Source organism: Meleagris gallopavo, chromosome 3 (assembly GCF_905368555.1).
Source record: "Meleagris gallopavo chromosome 3, MGAL_WU_HG_1.1, whole genome shotgun sequence".
Taxonomy (NCBI): domain Eukaryota; kingdom Metazoa; phylum Chordata; class Aves; order Galliformes; family Phasianidae; genus Meleagris; species Meleagris gallopavo.
The window spans coordinates 29,665,034-29,685,139 of record NC_139406.1 but is presented as its reverse complement, the minus strand read 5'-3'; the positions used below and the strand labels follow the sequence as shown (position 1 = coordinate 29,685,139).

The 20,106-nt window shown below is 42.4% G+C and overlaps 1 long non-coding RNA gene across 1 annotated transcript in view; it reads right to left on the bottom strand.

Moving 5' to 3' along the window:
• Nucleotides 1-20,106, bottom strand: part of LOC109366673 (uncharacterized) — a 72,422-nt gene that overhangs the window by 7,966 nt on the left and 44,350 nt on the right. The gene's annotated exons all lie outside the window — the stretch shown is intronic.

The window sequence follows — 20,106 nt, the reverse complement described above, 5'->3', positions numbered from 1 at the left end:
CACTGACACTGCTTATGCATTATTCATTTAGCAATGGCTCCAGGGAGCAACTTAATGTCATGAGTTTTTCACTTACACGAATTGCAATAGACTCTTTTCTTCTTCAAGCCTGCCTACACCAGGGAAATTCTGTAAGTCATTTTACCACTGGCATAGCTTAACCTGTTTGGGGATGGCAGCAAAGACTTGGTAATAGACAGCTTGAGGTGAGTCATCTATTTTTACTGTTGTCGTTTCAGACTGTGGGCATCTGACTATATCTACTAAAAATTGAATTATTAAGATCAGGTAATCCAGAAATATTTTTGATTTGTTGAGATACACAGTATCTATCTCCCACAAGCTGAAAATGTTTGCATTCCACACAGTGCTCCTTTCCTCTTGAGAATGCAGGCTTTCATTCAGAGACTTGAGTTTTTCTTGCTTTGTTTTCCTTGCCTTCTTTACACTGGACATTTTTAATCAATATATCACAGCCAAGCCCAGATGACATTTTCCATGGAGACTTTACTGACAGAATCAAAATTACATGAAGTATTGCATTTTTAAGGCAGTGATATGTGTGCAGTCAAGAAAAGGTACATTCTGCTCTGGCTGGGTAAAATGCTTCCATTTAAATCCCATCACTTGTGAGGCTGTGTGCAACAAACATATTTGTGCATTCATAAAACTGAGGGGTTGGGAAGCAAGAATGATATTTTCTCAAACTAACAAGAAAGATGTGATTAAAACCACAGCTGCAGACATGGAGCAGAAAACCTAGGTTGATACTCAAGAGACAGCGGTGGTAGATCCTTTGCTGAAGGAAGGAGGGAGTGGAGGAGTATGGGAGGGAACATCTGTGTCTGCACCAAAGACCTACCAGTCTTGAGAGGTTTCTGAGTGTAGTGGATTGAAACTTACACAGTAGGCACAAGAAATATTTTCTGAAGATTTGCCAAATTTCACATGGAAGTAGATGCACATGCTTCAATCCTTTAGACAGCATTCAAAAAGAGTTGAAGGAAGGCGGCAGTCCAAGTCCCTACTGTATCTGTCCTTGCTTTCTTCCATTCAATGAACATTATTCTCACTCTTTGCAGTAGTGAAGAGTGAGAAACTATACACCACTTCTTAGTTATCCAGAGGCTTTTTTAAGATTAAATAAAAGCAAGGCCCAAAAGCATTTGCAGTTTTCCTGCTGCAAAGAAGACTTACATTCACCAGACTTTACCAGATTCACCACATTTTTGAGGAGCTGTTACCCAAAATGAGTCTAATCAGCATCCTTCTTCTGCACAATGGCAGGCACATCAGACCCCACCTGACCCTTAGTTAAATTTTATCTCACTGTGGTGGAAAGGACTCTGCAGAGTGTCCATGGCTAACTCTGTAATCCTGGTGACCCCAGGACAAGCAAACCGTGCCAAAAATTGTGGCAGGTCTCTGCATCTTGAGGGGACTGCCCCAGAGTAGGTGACCCTGGTAACCATCCATTGCTGCCAGTCCACTTGTTAGGAGTGAGTGATATCAGGGTTGTGGAGTGTTACTGGGATGGGTTTGCGGAGGGACTGTCACAGGATGAGGTAGCGCTGGACCCTAACACACATTGCTGAGAGCACATGGGACCTTTCTATCACATCAGAATTAGCTTTCATGTAAACAGTTCTGTACTGGAAGAGACCAGAGGGTGTTATGTACTTCCTTCTCTTGCTCCCAAGAAGATACAAATCTCACATAAAATCTGGGCTAAAATGTTTTTGGCTTTAAAATCAGTAAGAACTGTGCTGAGTAATGAGACAGCAAACACCTTATGTGTTCTGCGAAATGACTGCACGAGGTCCTTGGTACTAAACTATCCAGACTGCCCTCTGTCTAACAAACTCCCATCTTTGCAGGTACTGAATATTTAACAAAGCTCCAGTCTTTATACATTTGCTTTAATTCATTCTTTTTGCATGTGACATTGTGTGATGGAGAGCTACCCTTTATTTTCCAATACATTTTTGATGGCTGTCTATGTTGCTGTATGTCCGACGGTGTTGCCACGTGGATCCATCCAGAACTAGGGATTGAAACACCACCCCCCACTGTGCTTTCCTATGCCCTCTGGTGCCTTTCCTCAGTTGTACCAGGAGTTGGGGGCCAGAAAGGATACAGCAACCGTGGTGGTGTTTAGCAGGCACCTCTGATCCTTTTACAACCTTTGTTCCTGTTCAGATCTGAGTAAGTCCAGCTCTCCTTATGTAATCAGTTAGCCTGGAGGCAGCGTGTTGTGGATCATGACCTGTGTCACAAAACTTCACTCATTTTCCTCAAGCCCAAGCAGTGTAGGTCTTCTTTAATTATTTTTTTTTTATATCAGAAGCCTGTAGCCTGATGATTCATCAGCTCAAAGTTTGATGACTCCAAGCCTCCAGCGTTGTTTTCTCTTCTAGAGTTACACTGACTGATTATGGTATCCATGTGGCAAGCTAAAGAGGAAGTTTCTAAAAAGATGGTAGTGCATCGCAGCTACACCGTCCTCTGGCTTGGAGTGATCTAGATGATGGTACAACTTGATGTGTCCCTTACACCAGCCTTTTAGAAAAGGCCTGTATGTGAGTCTGTTCTGCCCCAGCCAGGAATCTGCAGAGGTAAAGCAGGGAATGGCAGCAGCATACCAAAGTTGGCAAAACAAACAAACAAACAAACAAAAACAAAACAAAAAAACAAACGTCTTAGCTTTTTCTCCGGCTTAGAAGATAGATCTCAGAGGGCTATAAGCAGAAGTTTGGAGCACCCAGCATTTGTACATATAAAAGCAGCTATGGACAACCGAAGAGCAAAGAGCTAGATTCCTTTCCTGCAAATGCAAAACTAATACTTCCTATCCTGTTTATTAGCTATGCTTAATTTACTTTGTTTTCCACTTGGCTATGAAAGTGCTGCTGTAAGACTACAGACTACATTTAAATACCTGTACTTAATTTCATTCTTTCCCTTCCAATGAAAGATTCAGTGGAGATAAATTTCTGATGGATAGGTTTTATGGGCATTGACTATCTGCATTTGTTATAATTTATTGCTGGATATTGTCTTAACGGTATACGTGCTAACCACGGAAAGCTAAGGTACAGACTTGGCTTTATTTAGTAGCTTGAACTTGAGTTTCACTGAGTGGTTAGTAGAGAAAATGTTACATTGTGAGGTTTTTTTTCCCTTCCCCTATAATATTTTACTTTGATTAAAGCAGTACTGAGGTAAAACTGCGCATCTCACGCAAAAAGCAATTTACCTCTGCTCTTATTGAAGTTAACCATACTTATTTGTCCTAGCATAATGCATTTTTCCAACTGCATTCTAGCTGCAGTGCTATATCATACAAGTCAAGTTAGATTTAATCAGATTCAGTTTATGTTGTGAATTTTAAGACATTCGTTCAATTAGTAGGAATAAAAGTAGAACATTTGGAAGAAAGATTAAGGTTGAAAAATGCTGGTGTTGAGCCGGGCATTCAGTTCTCCTTCTGCACCTTTCTCACCCCGAGGCATATCTCAGGCTTGAAAATGCTCCTGCTTTTGTGTTTTTCTTCTTTATGTCTCTACAGTTCCTGATGACATTCACAGGATGGGGATGTCTCCTGTCATTTTATCAGGTTGCTGCACCCAGGTGGATGTAAGAGCTTATGTACTTTTTCTGGGCACTGATGGAAAATAATGGAATTACATTCGAGTTTGGGCTTCCTAGTAATAATTACTCCAGTCTTATCAGCACCTTGACTACTTTCCCTGGTTGCTTTCCTACTACTCTCCTCATCGACACCTGCTGGCAAAGTTGTCACTGCCGCCTGTGTCACTGAGCTGTTTGGAGCAAAACAAACTTGTGCAGACATTTTGGCCTGGGGTGTGCAGCACAGGCACACCAACAGGGTCTGAGGGACACCAAGAAAGTTGGTCACCCCCTAACATATAACTTCACTCACAAGTGTCTGCTCACACCTGGAGGGAAAGCAGCTGAAGTAAGGGGTGAAAGCAGAGGGCATGCTTTTCCTTCAGTCTGCTCATATAACCAGCATATGAGGAGACAACAGTGAGGGACTCAGCAGGATCCAAAGTCTTTTAAATATTTCTATGACTAATAAAGATATGCTTACCCATATGATCATGGCTGGTTATAAAACATAAAATCCCAGTTTTTACAACAACCCCCACCCTGCTGATCCTGTAGATTTCTTGAGGTTGGAAAGAGACATCCCTGCTGCTACTATTTACTATTTCTTCAGCTGTCACTGAGACTGGAAGTATTCCTCCAAAGTGGCTTTGCAGAGAAGATGCTGCCCAGAGAAGAGAGCAGGCTGGACAGGCTGCTGCCATGTACCCTCAGGACCATGGTGAGTCCCTAGATCCTGGTATCAAAAAGCCTGTGGGCACACAGCTCTCTCTCTCTCCTCACATTCAGTTTCTCTCTCTCTCTTGGCTTTTAAACAACTGCAGAGATCTTGTTTCCCCTAAGATAATACATCCGGAGTTGTCTCTAAAGGACATCTGTTTCTTTCCAATACTTTTCATTCTCCTGTCCCTTTTTCAATTGCTTTCCTCTAAAATAGTTTATTTGCACACCAGCCAAGTCTTTTTAGAGTATGGGGATGTTTTTAATGTGTTGTTTGCTCTGCTGAATGTAGCATCTGTTATTATAAGCATATCACCTTTATTAAGAAAAAAATGTAATGCCTGTTATTACTATGTCTTATGGCTGTGATTTTTGTCATCAGAGAATTCTTGATTAACTTTGCTTGGGTTCACCAGCCTGAGAGATTTGTAAAGGCCATTGTAAAATAGAAGAGAGAAATAAAAATGTCTTGGTGCAGCCAGATTCCATTCTCTCAACTGAAAAATGCAGTGTTTTTACATTTTGAGACAGTTTCTCCGACAGCCAGACAAGGTGACATTAAATAAATCACGTTAATTACAACACAATTTATGTAGAGAGATTTTACTGGCCTCCTAATACTTGGTAGAAGCTGCCAATTACAAATGTTTTAAAGAGGCACATTTGCAGCATTAACTTTTTGTTAGGACAATGGAAAGTTTGAGCCCATTGAGCTCTGTATTTGTGCCACAGAAAGCAGAAGGTAATGCTGATGTCCCTCAAGTTCCATACAAGACCCTGTCATTTTGGTTTGGAGCATGTTATATGTTTGATGGTATATTTTACAACAGAGGAGATAATCACATCCCTTTTACCTGTATTCTCTTATTAATAGAATGAAAATTGAAAGCCTACCTTTAAAATTTGCCAGCAGCATCCTGAAATTTGTTTCCCAAAGGCTGATTCTTTAAGCTTCAATCTCAGAGATACATAGGGCTTTGCCTACTGCTCCCTTGCCTTAAGGGCATGGTGAAGTACAATGCTATTTTCCCCTGCCCATCCACTCTGCTGGAGATCACCTCCACCTTCACAGAAGTGACAGAAAAGAATGGGGCACTCACTCCTCACCCACATTGGTACTTAGCATAGCTTAACTGTTGTGGTTTAGAAGAAGCCCCTTGGACCTGGGATGTGTTCTGATGTGGGTCAGTGTCCCTTGGAAATGCCTGTAAGCTTGGGAAAGCCTGCAGAGCTTGAGGACCTTTTTCCTGGGCTTCTTGCATTTTGCTCCAAGGTAGATCTGCAAACAGTTCTGTCTGTCTTTCAGGAGCCAAGTGCTGCTCACTGGAAATGAAGATCTCTGTGAGTCCTGGATGCTTATGGAAATGGCCCAGGAGGCAAGCTGCATTTTTGAGAGGGTCACAAGTACTTTAAATGGTTGATTTATGTTCAGGTTGACATAAAAAGGTCTTACTGGTTTTCAGTGACCCTTTTTGCATGCAAAAAAGAAATGCAAATTCCTCTTCTCTATAATAGCCCAATTAAGTCCAGCAGTGCCCATACGACCACTGGTACAGCTGATGCTTTGGGCTTAGAGAGATTCGCAAAAGCTGCTCAGGAGAGGTTGGGAGGCAGTGGTAGGGAAGATTTAGCATGCTATAAGAGGTAAATTTCCCATGGGGAATCAAGTCTCCTCATCTAACCTGCCCTAAAAACTCCTGGAATCCTGGAAGAAGGCCAGCATCTTGCCTCAGTGACATCTCAGCATTCAGCCTGAGTGCCAGCAGGGTTCTCCTGCACTGGCAGCATACAGAGCTCCTTCTGCTTTATAGTTGCACCTGACTGTATGTGCGCCTGTTGCTTGCTTGTGCACATTTTCATGCTCAACTCACAGCTAGCCCAGTATCACAAGCTGACACAGCCCCTGATTACACAGAATTTCAATAGGAATGGCAACACAGCACAGGGGAGAAAAGCAGGCCATAAGAGTTATTTCAAGCAGATGTTGGTGATAGCTGCTGGTAGCAAAAGTAAGTCATCAAAAGCAAATACATATATATATCTTTAGAGAAATAAACAACATCTGCACATGACGAGGGTTTGGTAATTTCTCAGCAGTTCCATGAGCAGAATAAGAGCTTTATGGACAGAAGGTTTTGCATAAAGCAGTTGTTGTTTACACCTGAAACTGATGTACAAATAAAGCTGTCACTCTTTGCTGCCACTCTTTGGCTCCTTCGCTCAGAGCCAAACGAGCCCATAGAGCTGTACAACAGCATTCCCTGCAATTGTTCCACCCAGGTGTAGCTTTTTGTACTCATTTGTCAGCAGTTGTCCAGGTCAACTCCCATGCTGAGCCACATTTAATCCAACAAAGAAATATGTTAAGAAAAGCAAGGAGGGGATTATGCAGAAAGAGGAACTTTGGCTTTGTCCTAACCCACCTTGGGTGGAAAAGAGAGAGCATGAAGCTTGTTTTCTGCTTTGAATTGCCTTCCAGGGGAGTTCAGCTTTTCCCGTTGACTTCAGCCATGGTAGCTGCAAGTTGGCTCTTGCTCTGGTAGAACCACCTGATGTGGCTGTCATCTCCAGTTACATTACTTCATTTTTCTCATTAAGCAGCACTCAAGTAGAAAATGTCTCCACCAGGAGAATGGCATGAGAAAGTAACATGCCAATAGTGGGGACATGACAAGGGGATCAAGGGATGAAAGCTTTGCAGATGTTGATACTGGCTGGGAGAAGTTGGAAGGAGAAGGGTGAGAGGAGAGGAAAACATGAGAGAGGCCAGACAGATGGAGACTGTAATTACTCAAGGAGGAAGGAGATGAAAAGCAGAAAGGAAAATAATGGTTGTAGAAGTACCATTATGCTGTGCTGAATAATTGTAATACATTGTTGTCATTGCTACTCTTCAAAAAATCACACTCTAGACCTCAGAAAATCTCAATCTTATCTTAAATACCTAGAGACTGCTTAAAAACAATAACTTCAACTCTTTTTCTTTCTGCTTCTCATTATAAAATTAGGTTTCTAGTCATGTCTTTAAGCTTTTTTTCTAGAAATTAACATTTGAGAAAACAATTCTCAGTGAACTGTATGACTCAGAGAACTAGGGCTTTAGGGAAAAATCACACATCACAAACCTTACCAAAAAATGGAAAGCACTAGAAAATGAGGATTGTGCTTTCTCTAGAGGTGCTTCTTGAGGTTCCTGGTAGCCTGTCTTTCACATACAGCTTTGATTTTGCGGAAGAGTACAAAAGTGGGAAAGACAGAAAACATTGGACTCTTGGATACTTCTTGTGATTTCATTCCATGTTGTGATTTAATCCCTCTCTCTGTAAATAATTTCCCCCTGATATCCAACCTAAATCTCCCCTCCCTCAATTTAAAACCATTTCCCCTTGTCCTGCAGTTATCAACTCTTTCAAAGAGTTGATTCCCCTCCTGTTTGTAGGCTTCCTTTAGGTATTGAAATGCTGCAATGAGGTCACCCCGCAGCCTTCTTTTCTCCAGGCTGAAAAAGCCCAGCTCCCTCAGCCTGTCCTCACAGGGGAGGTGCTCCAGTCCCCTGATCATCTTCGTGGCCCTACTTTGGACCCTCTCCAACAGCTCCCTATCTTTTTTGTACTGGGGGCTCCACACTTGGACGCAGTATTCCAGATGGGGCCTCACAAGAGCAGAGTAGAGGGGGACAATCACCTCCGTGTCCCTGCTGGCCACCCCTCTTTTGTTGGAGACCAGAATACCATTTGCTTTTCTAGCCACAAGGGTATACTGCTGGCTCATGTTAAGTTTTTCATCTATCAAGACCCCCCAGGTCCTTCTCCACAGGGCTGCTTTCAAGGACCGCTCCTTCCAGTCTGTATGGATGCCTGGGATTCCTCCATCCCAAGTGCAAAACTCTGTACTTTGCCGTGTTGAACCTCATCAAGTTCACTTGGGCCCACCTTTCTAGCCTCTAGAGGTCCCTCTGAATGGCATCCCTTCCTTCTACCGTGTCAACCGCACCACTCAGCTTGGTGTTGTCAGCAAACTTGCTGAGGATGCACTCGATTCCGTCATCAATGTCATTGATAAAGATGTTAAAGAGCACCGGTCCCAAGACAGACCCCTGGGGGATGCCGCTTGTTACCGGCCTCTATCTGGACATGGAGCCATTGATGACTACCCTCTGTCTGCGGCCTTTCAACCAGTTTCTTATCCATCGAGTGATCCACCCATCAAATCCACATCCCTCCAATTTGGAGATAAGGAATTGATGGAGTGCGGCATTAAGGCCCATTAAAGATGCTTCATTAGGAGTTCTTCCCAAGACTGGGCAAAAAATAGCAATAATAATAATTATTGTTACTATACATATATATATGTAATTTTTTTTTTTAAGTAAAAAAATTTCCTTTCATATTTGGAACCTTTGTGACTACAGGTGGACTCCTGCATCCACTTCTGGTCTCCCCAGTACAGCAAAGATACTGATGTATGTAGTGTGGGCTTTGCACAGGGTGTTTAAGGCAGCAGTGCAAAAAGGTGGGCTGAGAGAACTCCTGTGGTCAGCATTAAGGAGAGAAGGTTCAGGGGTGGGCCTAATTCCTGACTACAACTGCCTACTGGGAGGGTGTAGAGAAGATGAAGCCTGAGTCTTCCCAGAGTTGTTTCTTGGCATGTCAGCCCTTTCCTTCCATTAACCAGTGTGATTGATGTGTCCCAAATCCTCTCTGCGGCCCCACAAGCCATCTGTAGAGCACCACAACATAGTGTTTTCCCTTGATGAGCTTTATTTATGTAGCGCTCAAAAACTTCTGAGAAACAGCCAAAGCCTCCAAACTCTCTCTGTAAAGGCTTTCAGATGAAAAATAATAGTTTATGTCTATCGAAATATGGTCTGTATCCAAAGTCAGAAACATTCATCTTCCCAGTTAAACTCCAAGCTGTAGCTGGCCCCAGACTTCATAACTGCAAATGAAAACCCCACGCCTCTCTGTCTCTCCAGACAGTGTCAAAGTTAATTTGGTCATTTACAGAAAAACCCAGTAAAACCAGCCTCACTTTAATCTTTCATTCAAGGAGACATTTGATCGTTTTGAAAGTTTGTGTCATCTCTGAAAATTACCCGTGTCTACCTTTTAAAGTCTGTTACCATCACGTCTATCACAAATCTGTCTTAGGAAGTTCTGTTTCAAAGCAGATTAGAATAGGAAGTGGCTGTGTCAAATAAATACACAGAATAAAACCAGGAGTGTAGCATGGAAATACAACAGCAATTTGCCATAAAATCATATTTTCTTCAGTGTAGAATGCATTAAATAATAATGTTAATTTTTTTTTCATTAACAGTAAGAAAAAGCAATTTGTCTAGATATCTCACTTGCCTAAACCAGACTCCTGTGTAGGCATTGTCATCTGTGTCACAGCAAATGTTTCACAGAATCACAGAATTGTAGGGGTTGGAAGGGACCTCCGGAGATCATTGAGTCCAACCCCCCTGCCAAAGCAGGTTCCCTACACCAGGTCGCACAGGTAGGCGTCCAGGCGAGACTTGAATATCTCCAGAGAAGGAGACTCCACAACCTCCCTGGGCAGCCTGTTCCAGTGCTCCGTCACCCTCACCGTAAAGAAGTTCTTGCGCACATTTGTGCGGAACTTCCTATGCTACAGTTTCTGGCTGTTTCCCCTTGTCCTGTCTCCACACACTGCTGAAAAGAGTCTGGCCTCACCACACCTTAGATATTTATAGACCTGGATCAGGTCCCCTCTCAGTCTTCTTTTCTCAAGGCTAAGAAGACTTAGCCTTTCTTCATAGGGGAGATGCTCCAGGCCCTTCACCATCTTTGTGGCCCTCCGCTGGACTCTTTCCAAGAGATCCCTGTCTTTTTTGTACTGACTTTTTTTGTACTGTACTTTTTTGTTTCTGCTACAGATGAGGGTGTTAGGAAAGGAGTGAGCGAAGAATAGTTTTTTCCAAGGGCCTTTCTTCCTAATGAAAGAGATTAAAAAAAAAAAAAAAAAGAAAGAGCTTCATTTTATTTCTTTCCTTTCCTTAAATGTTTTCTTTCCCTTGAAATAAATATTTTAACTAGGTTGAATATGAACCAGACTAAGTAATATTTGAATTCCTAAAGGTATTCTTAAATCAGTTAGTCCTACGCCCAAGAAGACTACATGGCTTTCGTTTAAATGTAGAGCTTTCCTTTTCCATTTTATCTCTGGTGTTTGTTTGTTTTTTTGTTACATTTTCCAAGATGAGATTGATCTTAAATTCACAGGTAGCTTTACAAGCCTCCAAGTTACTCTCTATTAAGTCTTCATAATTTGTTGTTTTGTTATTCTCAGAAGATAAAACAATAGTTTTTAACTATGTTCAATTAACTTTTAGAATACTAACTAAAAAACTAGATAGCTAGAACTCCACTACCCATAAAGCAGATCCTGATCACACCAGGTGCCACTGTCTATAGAGTCACAGAACCATAGAATCATTAAGGTTGGAAAAGACCTCTGAGATCGCCAAGTCCAACCATCAACCTATCCACACCATGCCCACTAACCATGCCATAGAACCATACAATCATCAAAGCTGGAAAAGACGTCCAAGACCACCAAGTTCAACTATCAACCTTCCAACCCAAGCGCAAGTACCCAGCACAGAACCAAGCCAACCCCAGAGCACCGGGTGCAGCCCCAGTCCCCCACATGGCCACAACAGAGAATGGATCCTGTCTAGGACTGTGCTGACTCCTCTCACCTCTTTATTCCAGGAAGAAAGAAGAAAATGCAACAAGAGGCACTTTTCTGTAATGAAAAATTCCCCTTCAGACAAAGATAATGGAGACTTAGTGGGACCCGAGGAGCGTTCTTGGCTTTGTGTTTGAGGCAGAGCCTTTGGGAGGCACTCCTGTGGCTTGGGCCTCACCTCCCATGGTCTGGACACCACCTCTGACCCAGCTCCACCAGGTAACACTCTTGGTCTTTTGGTTTCTCCCACCCAGGCTGGTATCCAGCATATTCTGAGAGCTTTCTCCTGACTGAGTTTCACCTATACATCCATGGGAGATTGATCCCTTCGTCTGTGCAGCCTTCTGCCTGTGTCAGCTTTATTTTCCCATTCAGCGGCAACTTTTACTTGACTGCAGGTATGTGGATGACAAGAGAAGCAAGTCAGCAAGTCCTTTATCTTTTCAGCTAATTAAAGAAACATTAGCATGTTCAATTGCCAGACACCACAAGGCAGCATTCTCTCAGACAGTAGTCTTTTTCTTCCTTTTTCATGTCCAGTAGGGGAAGGGATTTTCATGTCCAGTTTTTTTAGTGGGAAAGGGATTTATTCTGAGAACTTCTCTTCCACTTCACTCTGTCTTTTACACTTGAACAGGAAGGGACCCAGAAGGAAGACACTCAATCCAACAGATTATTCACAGAGCCTCTGGCAAATTAGGGAAGGAAGGAAGGAAGGAAGGAAGGAAGGAAGGAAGGAAGGAAGGAAGGAAGGAAGGAAGGAAGGAAGGAAGGAAGGAAGGAAGGAAGGAAGGAAGGAAGGAAGGAGACAGGGAGGGAAGGAGACAGGGAGGGAGGTTAGTTAAGAGAATTGCAATCTGTCAAGAGGGAAAGATGAGTTTAAAAGGATATTTCTTTATTGTTATAAATGGCTGCAATTCAAGCATGAATTACAGGATAACGTGCAAAGGGTCGATTTGATAAAAGGAGGGAAAAAGACACCTGAGTTTCCTTCAACTCTACAGGGAGGGAGTTGTGTTGAGTGTGCTTGTTGCACATGCATGTGGCTGGGTAATTGCTAGGTTAGGAACTGAAACAGCAGCATGTGGGCATGATCCAATGGAGAAAGCAGATAGATGGAAAAAAGAACTCGGCCTTGGGCAAAGTATTGCTGCATACAGAGTAGTTCAGCTATTCATTTCTGAAATGTACACTTTGTAGAGCATAAATAAGCAGGGAGGATCATCTGGCCTTACCAGCAGTGTATGTGCCCTCTGATGATTGCTGTGCATAGCTCCGTCTAACTAATACAGACCCAAAAAGGAGATTAGAGCCCTCCAGGAGTTGAGTGCCCTCACATTACATTTTTTAGAAAGTAGAACAATTAATCTGAGGGTTAATTTGTGTAAAGCTCACCTCCTTATCAGACTCTCCTAGCTTTTCACGTCACATCAGGTACTGCAGAGCCAGTCCCCAGGCCTCACAATGTGCTCAGCCAGGTAAATATTTACTGATTGTGTTTTACAGCCAGCTGGGACAAAGGCAGAATAGTTAAGCTCAAAGATTTGAAAATCTGGCCTTCAAGGGGCTGTGTAGAGACACAAAGGGAATTCTTAGGCTTTGGAAAGAAACCCACAGCAAACGTGGCACCTCAAGAGCTAGATGGAGGAGAAGAAAGATGAAGAGGATGCACAGCTGCCAAAACCACTGGTCCGTGTCTGCAAATCCCCAAAAAAACATGCAGTGTGCTCAGCCAGAAGCATGGGTGTGTTCTGTATGTGTGCTGGAAACTGGAGATGCTCGAATCACATGATAGAGAAGGAGGTTTGCCTGCTGTCCTGCAGTCACGTGTACCACAGCAGAAGAAACCTGAAGGAACTGGTCAAGGTCACAAAGAGAGACAGAAAACAATTTGAAAGATGTTTTCAAGACACTCTGCCTTGTGTCTCCATTGCAGTTTTCCTGCTTGATTTTGTGCTCTCAAGTTATAATTCCCTATTCTCAAGCTTTCTTTTCTTATAAAAGAGCAATGTCATGTTTACTGCTAAAAGAAGAGCAATGCTTCTTTCAATTCAGGTTATGAAAACAATTTGCTGAATGCTGATGTGTATTATTGAATGAAACGTGAGCCTGAAAAGCTTCGCTTGCTTGTTAGGTTTGCTTGTCTTGTTTACAATGTCATTCCTATTACAAGTATTTTTAAAAACAGATGCTTTCAAGAATGAGACCAGTCTGATGGTCTTGTGAAACTGCCTTGCAAATTTACCAGGCAAGTTCAAAATTTGTTGCCTCACCTATCAGCATTAATAAAAAGAACATCTGTTTTCTTTATTTGAAAGAAGAGGAAGGAGAAAAAAAATAAGAGAAAAATGAGAGAAGAAAGATGAAAATAGGAGAACATACATAGAATTAGAGCTGCAATTGGTGGCAGAGCTCTGCTACTGAAGAGCTTTACATACTTCAGCAGCACATTGCCCTGTCAGTGTTAGCCCTCCACAAGCTCTATGCCATCCTTAAAAATAAGTGCCTTCATGATACTAAATTTCTCCATAGTCTGAAGTTTCAAAGAGAAATACATCTCCAAATAAACATATTTTATCTTGTTCTGTTCCTGGAATTTTCAAAAATATACCACATACCAGCCCAGTCTCAACCAGTCATATTCATCATTTTTTGTCTTATCTCAGTGTCCTCATCATTTTTTATACTTATTTTCATGAATCAAAGTGATCACTTCAGATATAGATTTTATTTTTTTTTCCCATAACTTGCTGTTTTGAAACTAATAGCCTCAATAGTTGGTTAGAGAGCTTCTCTAGGTTACCCCTCCTCCACTAGAAGAGAGTCCATGTTTCAAGTACACATTTTGGTCCCCTTGAAGTTCACATCCTTCTAATTTAAAACAAGCACACTTTTTTTCCTTTTTATTTAATGAAATCTCTGGTAGCCCTAACCACCCAAAACTTATCAAGAGGAACAGCAACGCACATCAGTGCTGAAGATCAGCTGGTGATAACTACATGGAACTAACAGTGTGTATTTGCTGCTTTACCTGGAGGCATCTTGAGAACTGGATTTACAACCTTAAGGAGGCTCCCAACTCTTTGTCATTTTTGAAGTCCTTTTTGAAGGACTTCATAATTTAAACATATTTTGGTTTCCTGTGCTCAAATTATACCACATGTTCTATGGGAAGCCAAACACAACTCAGCACAGCTCTGCACAGTGTGTTGTTTTTCTGATGATTATAAAGTGTCCCTTCTAACAATGGAAGGACCCCTTTTTTTGGCCATCCACCAGCAGCAAGAGATAACGTTGTGAATAATGGAGATACGGTAAATGTATAAATATATTTTTCCCTGCTTGATCCCTTTATTGTATTTTCTGGTATAAAAGCAATAGCCTGTTCTCCACTAAGTCCCTCATTTTTAGTAGATTTACAGTCCCCTTGGGGTTCAGGTGGTTGAATCTGCAATGAAAAGCTGTATGAGTTTATGCAGAACTCTCCAGATTCCCTAAAAGCCTCAGAAGGAGTGCTTGGGGTGATGTGCCTCCAAGCTGGAGTTGAGGAATAGATGCTGAGACAGCCTTGTAAAGCAAAGCAAAACAGAGGCGTAGAGTTGGAAACACTGCGTTGGAAGAAGCAAAAGTGGAATTTTTTTGCCAAGCAGTGTCTGGGAACTTACCTGTGCGTCTGGCAAGCCACAATTTGAGACAGTTAATAGATTGGAAAATTTAGTCTATAATAAGAGCTATGCGTACTTTAGGAGTTCATAGGTTAGCCTAAAAGGCTGAGGAATTTGTATGCAACACTGAGGTGGGAGCAACAGAACAGCATTGGGAGAAAAAAGCATGATACCAAAAGAAGAAAGCTTTGAGCTCTGTGCTGGCAGAGATACTGGGTACTATTAGCAGTTGGTAGGGTTAACAATGGAGCTGCTCAATATGCTTAGAAAAGGCAGAAGAGAAGCTGCATTAAGAACAAATCAAGGGGCAGGAAGAATTTACTGCTGTCTTTACTAAGAGTAATGGATTGAAAACATGGGAAGAGATGGTGAAAATGCTAAAAGAGGCCAAACAAACAATTTCACTAGAACCAGCAGAGTGTTTTTAAAACATGTCCTTTTATAATTTACTGTTTGCATTACCATAGAACAGCATTGCATTATTCGGGCATGCAAACAATTGTTGAGTTCCCAACTTCTGCCACTGGAAAAAAGCAATGACCCGGGGGAAAGAGTTTCTGTAGTAAATACCTCAGCGTGAATAATAAGATGAAGTTATTTAAGTGACAGCTCCTTGAAAAATTAGCCTAACTTCCTAATAACTGTACTACACAGCTTAAAGAAATCTAATTTTATCTCTGCCTCCCACACAGTAAATATCCCTATCGCATTCTTTCCTTGCTTCATTGCTATTTCTTTGCTTAATAATCAGCTACTTAAAAGATTGGGGATAATGTTAATAATGGGCAAATTAGATACACAGGAAAGAAATGTTTCCTGTGCTTTCAGATGTACCCAGCATGACTGTCATTAAACTAGAGCCCGGGCTTGAAGAGGGAGCACAGAGACCCGGGCAGCCTGCAGTGGGTCAGGGAAAAGGTTCCAGCTAAGGTAGCATCAAGCAGACAACATTAGTCGGTGTGGCAATGGTAAAATACGTAGCAACGAGAGCTTCTATCCCCTTTAGCATTTTTCTCCCATAAACTAATTAAGCTATAAAATTATGAGCACTTCCTTTCAAACTAGGATTGCCTTTTAGCATGGCTACAGGCAGGCTGGGCAAAGATGAGTTATTGCTCAGATGAAAAAAACTACAGTATGCCTCATCCTCCTTTATTATTTTGTTTCCAACTCTACACAAAGCCACTCACATGCCCAGTGGCTCAATCTCACTTCCAATTAAGTCAGTGATAAAACTCACATTGACTTAAATGGGAGCAGGTTTGCATCCCAAAGGCTAATATTCAAGGCTTTTAACAGTGAGACTAATAATAGGGAAACTAGGAGATAGAAAATGTCTTTTTCTCTTTTCTTAGGAACAGAAATTCAAAGCGAATAGAGTAGGCATGTTTGGTTTGAAATTATTTTCAGGAAGTAAAAATACGTAGCGAGTCTATTTATACCACAGTGATTCAGCTCTTTTAATATGTGTGGATGGATCTGAGGCATAGAAGGAGTCAGCACAAAGCACAAGTTACTGACTACCCCTTTAAATCATTTGTAAGCAATTTCTTAGCCCTGACTATAGTTGGCCCTTTCTATATAAGCTGGCCTGCGCAGCAGTGTAAACATGGCTGGGTGTTAAAATGCTTTGCTCTATTACCTTGGTTATAATGGAGCTCACCACTGAATTAAGAGCAAAAGAGCCAGCATGCATCTGGCACTTTTTCAGCATTGGCCTCTTGCTGTGGACAAAGCCCACACAAGGCCAAGGAAGGAAGAGATTTTAATTTTTTTTTTAATATATAACTGACAGAACCAAGCAAAAAGAGAGAGATTAGAACAGTGGTGGCCACATCACTGACAATCCAGTAGAGACAGAGTTTAAATTCCCCCCAAACCTTCTGAAGGTAGCTCTTTTCACTAAGCCAGTCTCCCCAGCATCTGTGCAGTTCCCACTTCTCACAGATGGCAGAGGAGCTCCATGGAGAGTTTGGGATGTGCCCGTTGGCAGCTGATCTGATTCCTCCTCTTTCCTCTCCCGCTTCCCACTCCAGCAGAAGAGGGGAGCAGGCTATGGTGGGTGACAGAGCTGTGCTCTGTGATACGCAGGAAGGACAGGAGGAGGAACATGCTTCTGTTGATCCTTTGCTTATTACCTAGCTGGGCTGCCATGAACCAATGCATGGCAAAAAAGGGGTGTGATGAGAGCAGGGATGCTGCTGGAGGGCTGGATGGGAATCCTACTGCTTGCTTCCTGCCTGGCACAAACCCAGGCAGCACAAAGGGACTCGTGTCAGGGAGGCTGACACCATGGAAAGCCGGGAGCCTCCTGCCAGCTGGATTGGATGCTTCTGCAGGATGCCGTAAGAGTCATCACTGTAACTACATGCCACGTGTGGGAATAGAGAAGCCTGCCCTGTCAGAGTGTTGAAAGCGATCTCCATCTGTTCTGGTACTGCTCGTTCATCATCTGATGGGTGCACATTACCCCTACTTGTGCCTTTCCTTTTCCTTGCTCCTTCCCTGCTTGTAGAGTGGAAGCAGATGCATTTGCCTTTTACAGTGTTTGTTATCAAGCTCCAACTGAGTGTGCTGAATCACAGTGCTGCCTGAACAACCCGGTGTGAAATACCACGCTGCCCATGCGGGAGGGAGATGCAGCCCAGGTAAACCGAGCCAGTTTTGTGAATGAATTCAAGCTTGTTGGTTTGCTATGATTTTGAAAAATGAAGTAGCTCATGTGGCAAAGCTGGGGGACAGAGTTTCATGATCCATTGCTAACCGCAGAAGTTGATGTAGTTGCTCAAGATGAGCATGAGGGCAACAGGTCTCCATAGCATCATATCCTGAATGTGTAGTTCTTCGCCCTCAGTAAATTGGAGGCTATTCCCATGCACACCTGCAATGTTCTTCTCTCCTTTTCTGCACCACTCTCTTTTCCTAATTTTTCTTGAATTCATGGCTTCAGAATTCAAAATAACTCCATCACTTTCTCTAATTATAGCAGAGAGTGTGGTTTCATGTTCCTGCATCAGATGTTGAGGATCAAAGGTGTCTGAAACAATCATAAAGACAACACCAAAAGAGCAATTTGTGCATCTACCAAGACCTTGGTAGATGCACAAAATGCAAAGCCTTCTGGAGAAGGAGACCATGTATGTTGGTCTGTGGGCTGTGGGTCTGGGACACCCTTCCCCCTCTACCCATCTCAGTGCACTGCAGTATGTCCTGAGCACTGCTGCCCACTCCTATGAGCAGAATACCCAAATTCCAGCATGTCTCCCTCCTGCTCCAGCCATGCTGCACAACCCACAGTATTGCTTTGGCACTTGACATCCAGTTCTTCCCTGGCAAGGGAAAGATGCACCATTGGCACCACAGAGGAAATTCCTGTCATCTTCCTGCTGCTGCTTGCTTTTTCTACAGGGAGAACATCATGGGATGACCCTGCTCACCCAAGGACCCTGACAGGTACCCATGCTCATGGTTCCCTTCTGTCTTGGCTCATCTTTCAGGACACCTTTTTTTTCTGGATACTGGAAGTTCACCCAGGGCTCTTAGTGGATGTTTCCCCTGTATTATGGTTACTGAAAGGTATTCTTCATTAAAGGATAAAATTCATCTCTGCTGAATATGTAGGATGCCACCTGAAGCCCACCCTGCTCTCCATTAACTGCATTGTTCTCACAGCTGAGAGAAATAAGATTTATTTTAGTCAGTAAAATGTACAAACACCACCTGTGATCCTCTCAGGAAGCTGACCTGAGCTAAGAGGTGACATTTTTACTGCTCCTTCCTGACTGTAACCAAGCCTAATGGTGCATGGATTATTATGCTTCCAGCAAATCCGTCTTTTTCAGTTGAAAATGAGGTTTTAGTCAATTAAATTCTCAGTGAAAATAAAGACGTACAACATGCATACAATAATTCAATTTAAAAACACACTGAAAGAAAGGAGCTTTTAAGAATGGTGCTGTGAATGAAAGATAAGAATATTTTTTTGTGGTATGAATAAATTGCCACTCTTGTTAGCACTCTCTACGAAGTGATCACAGGATGAATTCACCTGCAAATATGGCCAACCTCTCTGCTTTCCAAGTGACTCACTGGCTGGGCGAACATATCCACTGCTTTGTAGATCACCAGGGTAAGTCAGTTCTTCATTCTGTCAGTGTGGAACACTGACAATCAATAAGTTCACCATTTGAAGAGTGACAGAGAAACTCTTTCAGTGAACTGTGTGTGACTTGCAAAGCATAAGTAGAGCTTAAATGAGGACGAGAATACTTCTTTATTACATCTCTTTTTCAAGGTTAATGCAACTCCTGGGAAGTCCAGAGCCCGTAAAAATGAAGGCTTTTTTCTACATGTCACAATTCAAGTCTCCTCCAGAAAAGTTAAATAGTATATGCCAAGCAGATATTTCCTTCCCACTTTGTCCTTCAAGATGTGCAGTGTCTGATTTTCCTCACACGACGTAACAGTGTTAAAAATACAGCCACGACTGATGCATCAGAGCTTGTATTCTGCTATGTGTTCTCTTCTGGGACTGTCTTATGATCCAAGCCTTAAATGGGTTCAACAACTTGAGGTTCTGGCACGCTTGGGATGAGCTTTTAGATTTAGTGCTCCACATGGTGTGTTCTCCTCTGTCACCATCTGGGAACATAAGAGGGAACCAGAGCCCTTAGAGGGAGAGATATGAGGACTGTGTCAACTTCTGCTGAATGGTGCAAGAAGCCAGGCCAGTTGGGAATCCCATGATCTGGTTCAAGATACAGTGATTTTATGTATCCCATGTGGAAGGGCAAGCGAGAGAAGAAAGCCTTTTAAAGGAATCCCATAGGTCCTTTGAGGAGTAAGCTTCAGTTTGTTAATTGAGGTGAGCCTTGTGAAGCAGGTAACTTACAGGCTAGTAAGACTAATGCTGTCATGACCACTGCTGTCAAAGATACCTGATGTCTCTAGATTGCCTTGAAAATCCCCGTGTCGCTGTGTCCTGCACTGATGGAGTGAAGTAAGGGCTTCGACTTATAGAGGAAGAAAAAGTTCCCACCATTTTCATGCTTCATCTATGGTTTCCATAGCACATTTGGCAACATCTCAAGCCTTCCTTGGCCCTATACCTATTATCAGTTACATTAAGTTACAGTGCTGCATTTTAATTGCTGTGTTTTCTGAGACAGAGGGAGCTGAATCTAAATATATTTCAAGCGCCAGCAGTGATATTTAGCACAGCTACTGTAATTAAGTATTCAGCCATCGCCAACAAATAAACTTCTCACTTGAGCAAATGAGTCCTCTGAAAAATACCTGAATGTTTGACAAAATTCCATTTTCTGTTATTTTAATATCATTAGGAGGCTTAGGCTTTCCTGATTGGCATGGCATG